At 38.6% G+C, this 18366-nt stretch overlaps 1 protein-coding gene across 5 annotated transcripts in view; it reads right to left on the minus strand.

The window, feature by feature from the left end:
* The window catches only part of MYO16 (myosin XVI), a 376631-nt gene that overhangs the window by 329646 nt on the left and 28619 nt on the right, over positions 1-18366 (minus strand). Inside the window, exon 1 of one of the 5 annotated variants that reach the window (XM_084526028.1) lies at positions 11527-11579. The exons of the other annotated variants lie outside the window; for them this stretch is intronic. The gene's annotated coding sequence lies outside the window, so the exon portion shown is untranslated. Of the gene's footprint in view, positions 1-11526; positions 11580-18366 lie in introns of those variants that run through there. 5 annotated transcript variants of the gene reach the window in all.

Here is an 18366-nt window from a genome sequence, read left to right on the forward strand (position 1 = left end):
TGGTGACATGTGGTCTCAAGATTTCTCAGTCCTGGATGCTTTGATGAAACCACTGCAAATGGTAATAGCAAAGCCAAGGTATTGCTGACCTGATGAAGCATGACTGATGTTTAGCCAGCCAAAGGGCATTAGCCACATCAACATCTGTGACAGAGAAAAACTTATGTAGAGTTGATGACCTGGGATATAACCTAGCCTGATTAGCAAGGAAACAGCCTAGCACTCTGTCACTAAAAAAAAAAAAAAAAAAAAAAAAAAAGCAACTTACAAAAACCCTACTACTTCAGTTTGCTTCACGTTGCTTTAACAGTACAGAACATAACTTGCCCCTCAGTTAGTTTCTATTTGTCCCAAACTCCCATGAAAAGCCCTCTCACGGCTGATCAGGAGAAAGAACCCAAGGAAGGAACACGAGCATCTTGCTGTTCATGCCCTTCTGTCACAATTAACATTGCTCATTCCTTTCTTAATCATATTCAACAGACAAGATTCAAACTATAAGGAATGATTAAATTATCAAGACAAATTTATAGACTATGCAGCATAGTCTTGTAGTGCAGAATATAGTACCCTCCACTTGGGTCTGGGTAAGCACCTCTGCTACATCCCCACTACACAATGGGACAAAAATCTGAGTATACAACACTCCCCTCCCCAGAGAAATAAACTCAGCTGTATCATTTGCAAGGCAATGACAGCATATTCTGGCCAGGTCCCTAACCTCAACAAGTAGGCAAGCAGGACTGTGGGAATACTGCAAGGCAAGATTATTCAGTCAGGCATAATATCAACAGCTTGACAAACCATGCTTCATCCAACTTCTGTTCCCTTCTTCCCAGGCTTTCCTCCGTGCCAAAGTGTCCATACAGATAGCTACATCAAAAGGTACGTAAGGGCACCCAGCTGAGACAGAGGTAGAGGTACTGAGACAGAGAGATAATTTCATGGCATCTCATTGTTGTTTCAATCCCGGTTTTGTGATTATGCATAGAATCATTTTGATTATCTGGTGCCAAATTTTGGATCCCAAGCCACAGTCAGCTTTTATTTTTCCCCTTGTCTGCTTTCACAAAAAATTTCAATTTTCTAGGGGCTCCAGCATCAATTTCTAATGGCACAGGCATCCTTCCCTTCAGCTGTCAAAAAAGATGTAATCAGCTGAAAATTTGTGCTTCACTGCATCCATTCTATTATTTAACAGTGATAAATATGGATCTACATTTGACTCCACAGTCTGAGCGAGACCCTTATCATTGTCATGCCGTTTTCCACCAAACAATTCTACTGGAAAGAATGGGAATCTGCAGTGACACAAGAACACCTGAGCCTCCAACTTGCTTAACGTCTGATCTTGAGCCACATTTCAGTGGGCAGAAATTTAAGAAGTTTATGTACCATACATTACACGTTTTCCCCTTCCCCTACCAATTTTATAGAAAACTGCTTTGTTTCTAGGTTGATATTTGTCTTACACCCAATGGGTCTGCATCTCTGAAGGAAGGACCATACACTTAAATCTTTCACTAAAAGAGTTCTCTTGGAGCTAGCACTAAAAAAAAAAAAAAAAAAAAAAAAAAAAAAAAAAAGGACATTTTTGCATTCCTTTATATTTAAATTCATCTTTTAAGATAAGTTGTTCTGGACAGTATCTTAGGAATTGCTATCTTGATGCTTTTAAGTCAAGTTCTATTTGTTTGATAGCTCCTCTTTAAATTGAAAATCAGAATCAGGGATATATTTTATACACTCCTTGCTTTTCCAGGAAAGGTCATCTAAAGGTTTGTCTAACTACATTAATTGCAAATCCTGCTTTGACTGAGACTAACTTGGGCATCTTTTCTTTATTTATCAAGATTCATTTCCAGAAGCCTGTTTTAGGCAGCATCCAAATGACAGATTATGATCAATTTGCACTATAAGCATATGCATAACATGGTGAGTTCCAACCAGTTTATATACTCATAAATTCCATAACTCCTTCATTCTTCTATACACTTCCTGCATGACTTCAGAGAAGGCATTTTGCTGTAGCTCAGTTGTCTCCCACAAAATTGACATGATTTTTATATACAAGTTACACATGCAGGGGAAGTTCAGAGTGAAGCGCTCAGAGGTAGACAGGATTCCAAAGATGATTTCAATAACGTTTCTGAGCAGGTTCTAACAAAGAACAACTTCAGTGGATAATTTTCATCCCAAAATTGCATTTTGAGCAGCCCATGCAAGACAAAGTGGTGTGCCCTAGTGAATGGGAAGAATCATCTTCCTTACACTCTCATAACTGTTCTTGCTTCATTTTGGGACAGGTATGTCACTGTTGCTATACTGAGCTACTTGGCCTCCTATCTATCGTCAAATGGGGCCATCAGCCAAAGAAAAACTAGAAGCAGGGCAAACATTCATGATACTGTTCCACATTACTCACCTGTTGCTGAGCTGCTTTCAGAGCATTTCCTCAGTAACACCTCATGGATTCCTCTTCAGAGCACTCGATAGTCTCCTTCCAAACTCATGCAAGGCAAAGATAGCATGGATATACTCTCCTTACCACCACCATCCCCCTAAAAAGCGATTCCAAATGCATTGTGCTAGGAGATTTCCTGTCTCAGACTGTTTTGAGCTCATCCACTTAACTGCCAACATTTTTATACTCCTGCCTATAGTGCTCTAGAGACTCAAATGGAGCCACGAGCGTCCAATGCTAGTCCCCAAACTCAAGAACCTCCTGAATAAAATCTTTCACTTATTACAACACTACCATAGTTAAAACTATAGTAAGTCATTAGAAACACCCACTATTACTAAGAAAGAAAACTTGGCATAATACTGAAGTACAACAGAACAAAAAGCAGAAAACACTGGGAACAAAAACATGCAGACAAGTGATAGATTGTTTGTGAAGTAGATTTCAATATTATTTATGATTACTGCCTTCCACCATTCTTTAAATGTTCTTCTTAACACTGCTTACTGTTTGCCTGTGCATTTATAACAAACTTTCTTAAAGGTCAGGTTGTACCAGAAAGCTCTATCAGTATGAATGGCAGTTCGTTTATGTGTTAAAAGCTTCACATAAGCCTCTTTGTACCAGAAGGAAGGTGCTGATAAAGAGGAACCCACCATGTAAGTTTCTACAGACAACTCTGCTTTTACGAGACCTATTTTAAGTCAGTTTAACCTAAGGCAAATGATGTCTGTTAGAGCCACAGAGCCAAGGCACATGTGTATGGTTAACTTTTCAACTTCTGTCTAAAATCTTTGGGTGAATAGTGCACATTTATCAAAAATGATGAAGCTTTGGTTTCTTATTAAAGTTCTTATTGAAATTCAGAAAGTCTTAGGAAAGCATTTCCATGTAATATTGCCTTCCATATAGTGTCAGTTTGATACATGAGCTCTCTTTCTCATTTGAGAATAGTTTATAAACAAGTGCTCTGAGCCACCATATTGAACCTTGAGCTCTTCCTCAGATCTGAGACTGAAGAAAAATATTTAAACCTGATTTATATTTCACATAAAGATTGGTTTTACGGAAATGTGAGGAAAAATTAGCCGTTTTATTCAGCCACACAGAATTCAAGAAGCAAAACCTAGGAAGACAGAAAAAAAAAATCACAAGAAGTATAATAATGCATAATGAAATAATCTATTAAAGCTACCCAGTTAAGAGCTTTTTAACATGTCAGCTAAGGTGAAAAAATTTTGAGATCTGAAAACCAGTAGAAACTCAGATTTGTAATACAATGTGATACAGCTACGGCTGATGAGCTCATGACTGAAAGGTAGGGAAAAAAGTTCTTCTGATTACAAAAATGTAGTTCTGTAAGTTATGTAGTTCTAAAAAAGCCTCTAGATCACAAATTGGGATCTCTAAACAGTAAGTTAATAAAAGTAGGATGTATAGAAATAAAATGAATAAAAATACACCAGGTATACAGCATAAGATTCCAGATATTGATAAAAGGAAGAAATGAACAAAATCAGCTGGAGTTGGGTTTCATTTTCTATTTACAGTACACTGCAAATTTAAAAGTAGTATCCTGAATGATTTTCCTGATATTTCCTTAAAGTAGCATCATATTTGAGTTGCTAGTTGTTTTATACATGTATCTAGCTGGACATAAGACAGCCTTCCATCTGCATGGAGATGAGAGTCCATTGCAGTGGTGCAACAGGAACCTGAGAGAAGTATATCACACAGGGAAATGTATCATACATATCACCCTGTCTGATTTCTTTGGATAAGAGTTTTTATAGTCTTTCCAGATTACACCTTCAAACTATTTTTTGCCCCCACCGTTCCAACTTGACAGCCACTTTGGAGTGGCTTTACAAATATTCACTTTCATGGTTAGGAACAGAGTCATTCAGAAATTCTTTGGCAAAACAAGAGTCCCAGCTGGCAGCTGAATCCAAACTGTTTTAATAACTTACCTTGAATTTAGCTTCAAAGTACTGAAGTGAAATCTCACTTTACTCCCTGTAGGTGACTGGAAGCCTGAAGTGCCAATTTCCCTGAAGTTCAGCTATGAGAAGAGACCTCAGGCATACCCACCTCGTCACCTACATCAGTACCAGAAATCCTAAAGCTTTTAGTTACCCTGACCACAAGCAGCTGGAGGCCTGACAGCTCTGGAGACCTAGCACATAACCAGGAGCCTCTTCTGGCCACACAGCCTGGACCACCTGTGGCTCCATTAACCAGGCTGATGGTTTTCATGCATGCTGGTGCCATTCTCAGGATAAAGTTACATGCTGAAACACAGCAGGCCTGCCAACTCTATTAATGCTGAAAGGGAATATGAGGGATTTGCCTCATTTGCTTTTCACACACCCCTATTCTGTATCCCAGCAGTGTAACATCACCTCTCCTGCACCAGCTCAGGTGCTTACTGATCTTTCACTGAAGTGATTTGACTTATTAACACAATACAATAGAAAACTTGTGTTTTGTGTCTTGGGGGTGGGAGCAAGAACAAGTTAGTTAGCTACCACTTTGGTGAGTTGATTGTGACTTGGTAAGTAATATCCTACATCCAGTCAAGCTGAGGAACAGGGAAACAGCCTGGGCAACAGCAACAAAAGACCTCTGACCTCCTTCACAGGCAGCACTCCTCTTCTGCCGTACTTTCTCCAGTCCAGGATCTGCTTGTCTTTTAAAGGACTTTCTCCTCCCTGCCTCCAAGGCCCAACTTCATTCAACCTTTTTCAAATTGATAGTTAAAAGCTGTAATTCCCACTTCATTTTCCCATAGAACCATTCTCCTAAAGGATTCATAAAGGATTCATATGCTTTCTGATACATTTTCTGATTTCCAAGTGCAGAGTCCCTGCTCAGGGCCCCTCCAGGCTCCTTGGCTCAGAAGCAGGGCACGGAGCAGAGCCTCTCCAGAGATGCTTCTATGTGGAGCAGTAGTACTGGGAAAAGGATTGCAACCACATGAAACCCCGAGAGGTTAGGGTGCTTTCAGAACAAAACAAACCTTTACACATCAGTATTTCCAAACTGAACCTGGGGTGACAGAAATAAATACATATTTTGCATGACCCATCTAGAGTACAAACATTTTTGTTTGTATTAGAGTTTTTTTCACTGACTGACAATGACAACTTTCAACCAATCCACACTAGAAATCTTCCAGTTCTGCAACAGGCCCACCACAGGACACAGCTGACCCCATTATCCAGGCTAACGGCACCCCTATAAAACACATTTAGGTAAGGGCAAGATGCTGCACAGACAAGACTGAGGAAAAAAAAAAGTGAGAAATATCTTGCAAACAGCAAGGTAAGAAAATGAGGGAGAGGAGATGCTCCAGGCACTGGGAGCAGAGATTCCCCTATAGCCTGTGAAGGAGATCATGGAGACCACATCATTAAGTTTTAGAACATTTTGACATTTTTATTCATGTTAAAATCAAATGGGATTAAAGAAATGCCTACAAATAGTTTTTAGGCATCCAGATATTATGACCTAGATGGATCACTGTACTCATGTTTGTTTTTTAATATGCCCTTCTTATGTATCAACTTCAGCTGTATTCTACTCAGCAGTTAAAAACGGAAGTATCTTTAAGATTAGCACTTTTTCTCACAAAACGTTCATGGTTTTGTAAAATATGAGTAAACACAGGCCTATAAAAAGCCAGGAAATGCACAATGTGCCTGTAAAATCCAACAATATGAAGCTATCCAGTTATTTTCTCTAATCTAATAACCTTTTCAATTCCAGAAAAACTTGATGAGATTACATTTATATCAAAGATATTTAATGAATTATCAGAACCGTTGCCAACTGAAATTCTCACCTCAATAAAGATGCCAACCTCAAGGAATATATGATTTTCAATTTAAAGTGCCATACTGAGTACCTACTTTAAAAGCAGGTGTATATTACACCTGTCAGAACAGAAAGACCTTTCTCCAGAGCAAGGTGCTCTGGATTCTTTGAGGCAAGGTGATCGCTTTCCCATAAATGTCTGTAAATCTGTGTTACATTTAACCAGGTCTGCCTCCAAATATCAGTTGTTTCAGTTACCAGCAAATCAGATTAACAACATAAAGAAAAACAACATAAAAGAAAAAAGGAATGAGATATATCTCATTTAAGAAACTCCCATGTTGGTGCAGCTATAGCAAGAACTTCAGATGCTTAAGACATAGCTGCTTGTAATTAGTATCTATAAAATAGTATTGACTCTTTAAGACTTCACATTTTTGCAGAAAACAAGAATGATAAAAAGATATAAAAACAATTTCTAACACACTAAATATTTTCCCAACGTTTATATGAAACCACACTAGAGTCAGTGGCTTTAGGATGAGGTAGTTAGGACTGTCACTGTTCATCTAGCACCAGCTAAGCACAGAGCTGTCTAAAACGAATGAGCCATTCTTTATTACCTCTAACACATCAGCACAAAGATGATAAATTGAGAGATGGCTGGAAAACAACATGGGTACTATCTGTGCATGGGAAATCTGGGATTTGTTCTGCCAGTACCTTTACTGGACTGCGTGAGCAATCCTTCCCCAGCTTCCACTGGTTTTAGGATCTGCTGTTTTCCTTCAATGCCAGCATCACTGCAGGGGAGCTACCCCTCCCATCCAAGCCTGACAAAGTAAGGCTGTTTTCAAAAGCCTTTGAGAAAAAGCCACAAAACTGGTCTAGACCATCTTGACAGCCCTCAGCTAACAGCTGGCCAGGTGCCTTTCGGACAGCATTTTGGCAGTGACCACCACTCGGTGCAGCTGTGAAAGCACTGCCTCAAGTCGCACACACCATAGGAGCACACGTAGTCCTTTTCCCATCCTGTACGATGAAACCCAGCTCCAACAAAGAGATTTTATGCAGGTGAAAGGCAGGAAGAGGAATGATGGTGCCAGGCTCCAGTGAGGTGCATTGACAGTGGGTATGCCAGGCTGTGGGCAGAGACCAAGACTGGAACTCAGGGCTGTCAAGCTTCCAGCTTTCCTTTGGCCACCAGCTTGACCTCAAGGCTGGAAAACCTGGTTTGTGGTAAGGCTCATTCAGGATGGCAGGGCTAAGTCAGGATTGAGAAAGACAGCCATAAGCCAGTCTCATCCAACTTTTTTCCACACACCCTCAGAAGCATCAGCCTGCCCTTTCAAGTTTCCACATGGGACACAGTAAGATCTCTTCTTCTAGGGGAAATACACCCATGGATATGATACCTGAATATAACCAGATGCGGACTTTGGTGAAAAACATTCATGCTAATCCTTATATAAGCCTTATTTTTCCCCTCAATCATATTTATTCAGTCTTCACTGAAAACAGCAGCTTACTGGTTTTAGGCATCTGTTACCAGTTTCCTGTGAGAACTGCAGTCCTAGGCCACTGTAACTCACTAACTACACCCTGTTGTTTGGCATGGCAACTTTCACATTCAAAAATAGCCTTCTGTTAAATGACAATTTTGTTTAAGTTTCAGCTCTTCCTTCAAATGAGCATTACATGCTTTCAGTTTTGCTCTCACAGAATTCATGCCTTTCCTCTTCTTATACTTTCAAAACTGACGGAGACACGGAAAGAAACATGATTTTAAATCTCCCTTTTCAAATCAGGAACGAGGGTTGCAGTTCTCTACAGGAACCAGATAGTGACTTATTGGTGAATAAAAATAAACATATTATACAAATCTCCATCAAAACAAGCAAAAAAGACTTGCCCATTAGTCTTTCAATAATGAGATAACACTTGATTGGATAGGCAGTGCAATACACTGATAGTATCAGCATCAAAAATAGCCACTTGCACATGGTTTAAAGCAGGCAAAGTTATAGGGGAGAGAACAATGAACAGTGTGATTATATACTGGATACTAGATTTTATTCTTTCACTATGTATGCAACCCAGGTGGATGGTTAATATCTTGAAATGGGTCCCAAAAGAGCAAACAAAACAAAAATCGTGAGGGACAGAATTACAATTGTGTCCCACAAGTAAAATTGGTATTTATTTAGGTTTTTAAAAATATATTTATTGTCTTTCATAAAAACTTGAAAGTAAAAAACATATCTCAATAGACCCACAATGACCACTTTGGGAAAATATGCAGATATTGCGTACAACTATAATGTCATAACCGAACTTATGCTGTGCATGCAAGAGGAATATAGAAGGGAAGCAGTAAGAAGCAAAAATGCCTTAGTGATAAAAAAAAAAAAAAAAAAAAAAAAAGTAGTATCAGTCTGCTTTAAGTGAGAGAAGAGGAGGAAATAAGGATAGTTCCTGACAGTACTCCACGGTCATTTTATGGTATCCAGGTCCTCACACGCATGAATTTTTGTGATGACTCTCAGATCCATGTGCAATTTATGCGTAGTATCAATATCACAGAATTGTATAATCATTTAGGTTGGAAAAGACCCTTAATATCAACTCCAACCATCACTTAACACTACAAATCCACCAATAAACCTTGCAATTTTAGACCAGTGAAAGGTTTGGAACATTCCAGTAAGAACACGTAATTGAACTTAATAAAACACTATAATCCAATTCCTACGACTTAGCTAACTGGATGACCAAGGTCTTAGCCTTTCACACTGACTTCTGCTGCATTTTACTTTGCATCTGGAAAGATTAACATACCATGAGATTAAAAAAAAAAAAAAGTATCTTTTTCTACTGCAGTAATTCAACCGCTTCAAACTATATGCTGACTTAACATCTATGAGATAAATGCATTTTTCTTTGTCTAACTTGCTCCACATGAACATGCTCAGGAATGGAAGGCTTAATATTGTGTGGTAGCTATATGGGCTACAACTCGTGAATCTAAGGTGAACTACTTCAGTGTTTGGAATGTATATTGCTGAAAGAAAAAACAATGCTCCCTTACAAAAAAAAAAAAATAAAAAAAGGTTGGTTTGGTTAAGAGTAATATCAGTTGCTTGTGATTTTTTTTTTCCCATGTCAAGTAAAGAGTGAGTCAAAATGAAAGGTTCTAAGTTGAGATTCCCTTATGAATCCAAAACATCAAATGCTCATGATGTTCAGGAAGCTTTCCAAATGCCTGTTGCAAATGTTAGCCCTCTACAGCAACTGGGAAGTACTGAATTTACACAACCTCTCTCATCTACTGCTGAAGCAAGTTAGTACCAGAGGAAGCAGTTAGAATTGGACTTACCATCTTACACAGTCAAAAAGAAGAAATACTTCGACATATTAGTCTCTCATTACACATCATCCAGACTTTTAGGATATTACCAGCTGCATTTGTTTCAAGCCTTTTATTTTCACCCAGACAAGTTCAAAAACCCCAATAATCATGGCAAGAAAACACGGAAAAACAATAGAAATGGTTCAGACCACTAAAAACACCAAGCATAACATTTTGTCTGGTAGTGACAACTGAAGAAGCTGCTTGGTAGACAGCATGGAGCAATCTTTCCTCTCTTCTTTCAGTTTCTTGCCTTCATAATTCCCTACCTTGACAATCACAGAATTGGGGATGCTAGAGTGTACTTTTGACAATTCCCTTTAGTATCTGTCTATGGGCCAACTAACCATGAGTTCATTTTTATTTTTTTTTAAATCTGATATTATCTGCATTCACAACACCTTATGGCAAAAAGAAAAAAATCTAAATCTGTTAGTTTATAACAAAATACTTTCATCTGTTTTAAGCCAATCTCCTCCTAATTTCAAACGTCATCTGGTTCCAGTGCTACAGGATTTGGTAAATAACAGCTCTGCCCTTATGGTTTTGAAGCTGTAGTCATGCTTCCCATGAAACTTCTTCCGAAATGAGTGATCCCTGCCATATTAGCCCTCAAAAGTATCTGCTTCACCCCCCCTTCTACACCTTCAGCAGTCCCTTTCTGTTCCTCTACATCTTGTGGGTGTGTAAACCAGATCTGCGCAGAACTACCAAGATTTAGGCACAACGAATTTGTACACAGCTGCAAAACACAGAGCAGCTATTATCTGTTTTGTTCTCAATATCCGTCCTGATGACCAACATTTTCACAGCTTTTTTGGCTGGTGCTGCTGCACACTAAGCTGATGATATCAGGGAATTGTTGGTGATGACTTCAAGACCTTTACTACTGAAGACCTGTCAAAATTCATGTTGAATCCTCCCAGGGTGACATGCATGAGACAGCTCGTTTGTAGTAGTCTGTAAGTGAAAACGCAGCCTGTGTTCTCCTTGGCTCTAGTTCCTCCCTCCCCCCCCCCCCCCATCAGATGAGCTCATTCCAATGAAAATGTGAGACCTGAACCATTAATATTGTCAAGAAAGGCAGATGCAGTGCTACCTGCCTTCAAGCCCATCTTGAACTAAGATGCATCATGCAAGTACCAAGAAAATACAAAAGGACTGGTGGTATCAAACAGGAAGGTCTGGGGGATACAAACAAAGAGTTTATGATATGCTTTTTGCTAACTGCCATCGTCTTTCCACCCATTTTCCTCTTTGGATTCATGAGTACAGCTTATATCTTATATTTATACATTACATAGTATATTTTACTAGTTTTAAATTTACCATCTGTAGAGATTCAAATGTCAGGATCGTAAAATCTTTCAGTGTTTCCTTTCTAAAATGAAAGGAAATTAAAGGAGTTATGTTTAAAAGTAGTCTATTCTGCTTGTCAGGTTGGCTGAGTTCTCAACTTTGGATCATTCTAAAATGCCAGCCTCAATAGTATCACGTTCTCCCTTCCTCCCATACTATTTGGTGTCACTCCCCTTGCTTGCTGTTAATCCTTTTTCTTCATTAGCAACAGAATTCCAGGAAAGCTTAATTCCTTTTACTAGCAAAAAAAAAAAAAAAAAAAAAAAAAAATTCTTGACGGTCATGCTGTTTATAGGCTGATGAAAAGTGTTTGACAATCCAAACACTTAATGGCAAATTGAACCCTTCTAAAAAGTCTGATTCAAGGTGTTTCTATGGCATGCATTACCAAAGCCTCCAACTATTTAACTCTACAGAACATCCCTATAAGTCAAGTTAGACCCTTGTTCCAGCAATCAGAGGATTAGCTACCCCCTACCTGAGGCTCATCAAATAGTACCATGAGGTTGGAAAAGCCGTCCAACAGCTGAGCTGAATTAAGGAAGCTGTCTGTGTAAGAAGGTTAGGATGCTAAGATGCACTGGCTACAGGAAGAAAGCTACCAAAAGGAGGAGCAGGAGTGAATTCTAGGTTGAAAAGAACAGACCAGAAACCTCTAGGTAGCACAGATGGGTCTTCAGCTGGAGAACCAAGGTTAGAAGAACATACTGACTGCTTTTGCACAGACATGTGAAAGAAAGTTGAAGCCCTGAGAAAAGAGTCTGGGCGTGGTGCCATGCCTTCTTGAGCTCAGAGGGCAGGCTGCCAGCCTATACTTGTAAGCCTCAACAGATTTCTCCCAACAGCATCCCTGTGAAAGAGGAGTATTAATTCTCTCATTTTAAGATGGCACAATCTTACTGTCCTCAGGGTCAGAGGAAAGACTGTAGGGAAATATGATTTGGATCTTATATTTTATTCAGTTCTGATTTAAGTTTGTTTAAACTTGCATGCTAGGAGATTTAGAGCTGGGGATTTCATGGGGAGGGTGTTTTTTTGTTTTTTTTTTTTTGTTTTTTTTTCCCTCTTGGAGGGAGAGGGAAAATGGAGGAAAGAAGTCTCCCAAGTGTTTTGCCATTCAATCTTCAGAGAGAAAAAGTGGCATTGCTTTTGCTTTCTCTACTTGGAAAAAAAAAATGTTCTACTACAATGTTTCAGCTTCAGAACTAGATTGCACACTGTCTATAAACATATATTCTTTGATTTTTCACAATATTTACAGATAGCTTGTGCAGAAGAAAATAAACTTGACACCCTAAGAAAATGAAAGGACAAGGAGGAGTGAAAGAATGCAAATACATAAAGCATTCTTTGCAGAATAAAAATATTATTCTACACCATCGACAACAAAACAAGAAAATATCTTACAAAGTAACTTTAACCCTCTTACATGTTCAGATCAATAGAAAGCACTGATGAATGAGCTCAATGGGTACTTGATCTCTGCAGCCGTCCTGCTGTGGCACTGCTGCTTCCTCAGAAAGGCATTCACCCCCCAGATCCACTCATCAACTTACACAGTAGGTGATTCAGCTGTCTCAATTTGTGAACTGCATTTTGACCATCTTTCACAACAGTTAGCAGTAACTTCCGTCCTTCATCCACAGTTTAATATAAACTGGTCCAGGGGTCAAAGTGGCTGGAAGAATTCAAAGGATTTGGAAAAGTTTCCACAGTTTTAAAAATGACAGAAACAATTTCCATAAATAGTCTTCTATGACACGACTGTGGGCTTCAAAATCCTAGTTAGGTGCACATGGAACAGACCATACTACCCAGAAAGAATTACAATGTACTTAATAATGCATTTATATGCTCAAAGTAGCCATAACTTTGCATCCCAGCAGTCAAGTGCATATCACAATGAACATCTACGGACATCCAAGCTAACCTAAGGTTTAACTGCAATACCAGATGCTACAGTGAAACAGTGTCAGGCATTTACTGCAAGGTTTAATCTTCGAGAGATTTACAGCTCACTTAAAACATCCTTATGTGGATAAGACTTCATGCGTAAATTGTAAGTTCGGAAGTTACAGTAGACAGAAAGGAGCCAGAAGTTCCTCTGTTAGATGGAAATAACACTAGCAATTTTGCTCAATACCACAAATAAAATTACCTAATCCAGTTGAAAACGAATACCAATTTTCTCATCACTACATGCCTGTAGGAACTATACACATATTCTGTGGGGACAACAAGGTCTCACCAATGGCCTGCTCTACAAGCAATGAGCTGTTGAATAAAAACACTTCAGTTGGCACAGCTATGTTCACAGCCTGTGGTACAGATACAGGCTTCGTAAACATTAAGACCTATATATGACACCCTGAATCTCCTAAAAAACAAAACAAAACAAAACAAAAAAAACTTTGTTCAAATACAAATGCTTAATTTGCATGGAAGTCTTCAAGTCCTGGATTTTTTTATTATATATATATATATATATATATATATATATATACACACACTTTTTTTTTTTTTTTTTTTTAAAAGAGAGAGAGATTCAACTAACCAATTATGTGGAACATGGGAGGGTTTTAAAAGCAAGAGTAATAACTCATAGCACTTCAAAAACCAAGTAAATTCTGGCACAGTTCATAGAAATGGTAAAGGGAAGGTGCTGTCATCATGTAGCTAGAAGGAGTTGAAATTCATACAGGATAAGAGTCAGGAGTCCCAATTTGCCAAAGCATGTCCTGCAGTTCTAACACCAAGCAATCCATGAACACCCTCCCGCCACTCACCAAGAACACAATCCCTTAACACTCAGCTCAGTGAAGAGTCAGAAAGGCTGGAAAGCCACTGAGAAGGAGGTCATGCAGTAGTTCCTCCCCTGCTAAAGCATTCTGGCACCTTTCCACCTAGATCTTGGTGCACTTCAGGACAGGTATTGTAGCATCTTTCTTACCAGTCTTGAAAGGAAAACCATGACTTTCCCACAGATAACAGGTTATAAATGTGCACGTAAAAGTGGAAGATAGTTAAATCTTCAGCTACACTGCTAATTATAGACATTACAAAAGCATAAGAATATACCACCAAATATCACAGAACTTTGGTGTTTTTGTTTGTTTTTCTAAAAAAGAAAGCTTGTTTCTAAAACAAAACAAGTTAATGTAACACTGAATATAGGGATCAATTTATTTATTTTCTGTTTTATGGTCCTTTAGAGTCCATGCCTTCATGTTAGTAACACAGCATATTCCCTGCCAGTGGAAAAAAGAAAATGCGATGCTTTTAATGTTAATCAGTAAATACAACAAATATTGGTACTGAGAGGTCAGAAATTCAGCTCTCCTTTGGCAGCTTATATACTCAAGTCATCACACTAATGCAATTCAATGCATGAACTATTGGCAGATGAGCTGATAGTCTTCAGGTCACCCAATTGTTACAGACAATGCTAGAAAGCAGAAGCCAAAAAATTGTGGTTATCTGGTCCCAACACATAGGGAACCACAACTGCAGGATGCATTATGGAATATGATGGACTGTAGGAAGAAACACAAAGAGTATCACAAGAGTGATTCAGTCACAAGACTAATAACACTGTATTTTGACTTTTTTAAACTGCCAGGGAGATGGCCAGCTTTGTTACTGTATCTGATTTGACCTCATCAATGTGTATAAATACCTGAGGGGAAGTTGTTGAGAGGATGCAGCCAGTCTCTTTTCAGTTGTGCCCAACAAGAGAACAAGAGGCAATGGGCACAAACTGAAGCACAAGAGGTTCCGGCTCAATATAAGGGGGCACTTCTTTACTGTGAGGGTGACAGAGCACTGGCACAGGTTGCCCAGAGGTGTTGTGGAGTCTCCTTCTCTGGAGATATTCAAAATCCACCTGGATGCCATCCTGCACAACGTGCTCTAGGTGATCTTGCTTGGCAGCGGGGCTGAACTAGATGATCTTCAGAGGTCCTTCCAACCATGGCCATCCTGTGTGATTCTATGACTACCACTACCTATCACACATCTGCTTTATTCATTTTATCATTCTGCTTTATTCATTTTAAAGTAGCACAATACAAAAAGATAACAGTTTTAACAGCAACAACCAACTAATAGATTTAAGTGGCAGATACTGGCACAAAATCATTCAGAATACAGTTATATCAATTAATTAAATCTACTGCTAATGCAGCCCTTCAAGAAACAGACATAAACTGCAGGCAACGCAGCTTGTCTGAAAAGCTTATGAAAATACAGCATTAACCAAACAGATGCACAGAAGAATGACAGAGGAAGCCAGCTGTCTCAAAAATAACTGAAGCTAAACCATAGAAACCACTGGCAATTTTACAGGAAAGATTGGTGGCTGGCACCTAGGGCTGCAATAAAGGATTTACCAAATGAATGGCTACACGATCCTGAAACCTACACGGAGGATGAGCCACGACAACTTTTATTCTCAAAGGAGGAGGAGCTAGATGTCCCAAAAGTGCTAGGAAGAGACTCTCACCAACCCCAAAGAAAAGATGAAAGGTGTTGGAGACCAAAGGCCCTCCTAGGAGAGCTCAGAGGCTGCCAAAAACACATTCTCCAAGTAATTCCAAAGAAGTTCCTCAGCCTTCCCTCAGCTCCCTTTGGCTTCTGCCTAGTGCCCCTTGCACACATCAGACAGCTCTGGCCAGATGGCTCTGAGAAAAAGAACGATGGAGACAGAGTTCCCATCTGTGGTCCCAGCTGGGTGTTCCATCCTGTGCTCACAGGTAAATTGAAGATCGCCTTCACCTAAATATCATAATTCCAAAAAGCTGCTCTTGAAAAGAAAAAAGACCTAAGAACTAAGAGAAAAATCTTAGTTGAGAATCTAAAAGATAATTTGTATTAAAATAATCCTTAAGAGATGAGTTCACGTTTCTACGAAAGGACAAAGTGAAACCAAAGAATAAAGATAATTTGCTTCAGAAGCTTAAGTAGTTTAGTCACTGTCTCACTGGAAACTAAAGTCACATGTGAGCACTGGTGGTTATTGCGGGAGACTATCAAATGCATAGAAGTAGTCTACCAGATTGAATTACAAAAAAAAAAAAAAAAAACAAAAACAAAAAAAAAAACCCACCAAATACAAAAGACCAAGAACATAAGAAGAGACTTTTATCCCCAAACTGAAGAACTATGAAATATAATATAATTCTAGAAGTCAGACTCTAATCAAAGGCTGAAGTGGTAACCTTTCTATTAAAAAAATCTCACAGAATCTACTTTCAACCTCCCTTCTCCATACACCAAAAAACAAAACCACTAAAATCACATAGTCTGAATGTGTAAGAAACAATGACTTGTACATGAGTAAGGACTTTTGGCATATGCAAAGTTACCTTATGACACAACGATGTGTTTGGTTTTGTTAATGCACAAAGCTACCTATCCATTGAAGTTACAGCCCTTTTAAAAAAAAAAAAAAAAAATCAGTTAATAAGACTGTGATATTCAGAGGAATTGGTGCCTGGTGGTTCCCTATTTGCACTCAAAATCCTCCTCCCTGGTCCAAGGCATGCCACAGGTGCCACAGAAGGGGGTGGAAGGGGATCTGGGCTATCCCACTGATCCCAGTGTCCCCTATGAGTATTTCAAACAAGTCGACAAACACTGTCAACAGCAGCAGAATGAGGGGCAGAAGCTCTGATGGTGACAATGTTGCCTCTGCAAGCTGTGGTGGATACCAGCGTGCAGCTGGCATCCAACTAAAACTGCCAGTGACTAAAGCCGCCAACTGACAGGAATGCACTCTGTGCATTATGCCTTACAACGCAAACTCACTTCTGGCCTACGTTACTTATTTTTGCATCTGTTTAACCTTGATTTATCTAGGTTTGCTCAATTAAGTTGGGGATTCTGTTCACATTTAAAACAAATGAACAATCTCTTCAGATGCAGCTGCTCACCATCACATGAACATAGTAGTATAGGAATATTATTTAGTCAGAGCTTAACACTTGCAAGGAAACACAAGAAATGGGTAACTGAAGAGCTAAAAGATGTTACTCTGCCACACAAGAGCTTTACTCCCATCGTCAAAACTCCAAATCACAAAGAGCTTCTGTGAGCACAATGTGCAGCCAACACTTGCCCTGTGTTTTCCTTTGCCTTATCATCACATCCCAGTGTAAAAAGACATCGGTCAGCAACTTCTCTGCCAATGACCTGGCAAACGTTGTTCTATAAAATCTAAGCCAAGGGGTAAGTGCAAACAAATATTGGTTTCTGTTCTGTAAGTAAATTGAGCTATTCAGTTCTGATTTGAACTAAAGAAACCAAAGCAGTATCACAGTGGCTTTTACATGACACAGTGGTACTTCAGACAAAATACATTGTATTGACTGCATTTGACAAAACCATTCTAACCTCTTAAAAAATAAAATTTAACTGAGTTCTGTTTATTGTTATCATATATATGTTTCCTTAACAAAATAAAAATAGCTTGGACATAATAAATATAAGAGTAAGGGGGGTGAAATAGAAAAACACATGGAAAATGACAGATTTTTAAGCTATAAATGACCAGTAAGTTTAGATTGAATTAATAGCTTCAGCACTACACACACTGAACCTGACAGAAGCACACTTCGTGCCCCAGAATACCAGACAGCCTGAAAAGTGTTCTAAAAAAAAAAAAAAAAATAATAATAATAATAATAATAATAATAATTCATTAAGTCTTACACAAACAAGTATCAATTTGCAGCACATATAACTCTCATACAATACACCACCCTTCCAGTCCTCTGTAACAGGACATTTCCCAAGACAAGGATCTTTATCATTATTTGATACTCCAACTGCACTAAGATGCATTAGTAAAACAGAAATCCTAACTAAAAATATGCCTGATGTGTATTTTTATTTTCCCTAGGTAACAGAAACACACTGCTGATACACATATTATAATCATTCCTTTCCCAGGATGTTTAAAAATAACTGGGGAGAAAAAAAGAAAAACACATTTTCCTCCCTAAGACATCACACATACTGTTGGTCACAAAAAATCACAAAACAGTGCAATGAAGCGTGATCAATATTTGTACTATCCATTTATAAGCACAGATATCTGTCTTTTGTTACATCAGCATGCTATTCAAAATGCTTACTGCCTCTAGGACATGTTATATCACTGTACTTCAGATTTAGAAAAAAAGAACAAGTTTAAGCCTGATGTATTTGAAATAATGCTTTCAAAATCAACTTCTACTATATTAGCTTTCAGTTCATAACAAAACTCACACAAGTTAATTTATCTTACTTACATTGCTACCAATTATTTTCATTTCTTTTT

This window comes from Aythya ferina (assembly GCF_964211825.1).
Source record: "Aythya ferina genome assembly, chromosome: 1".
Lineage (NCBI taxonomy): Eukaryota > Metazoa > Chordata > Aves > Anseriformes > Anatidae > Aythya > Aythya ferina.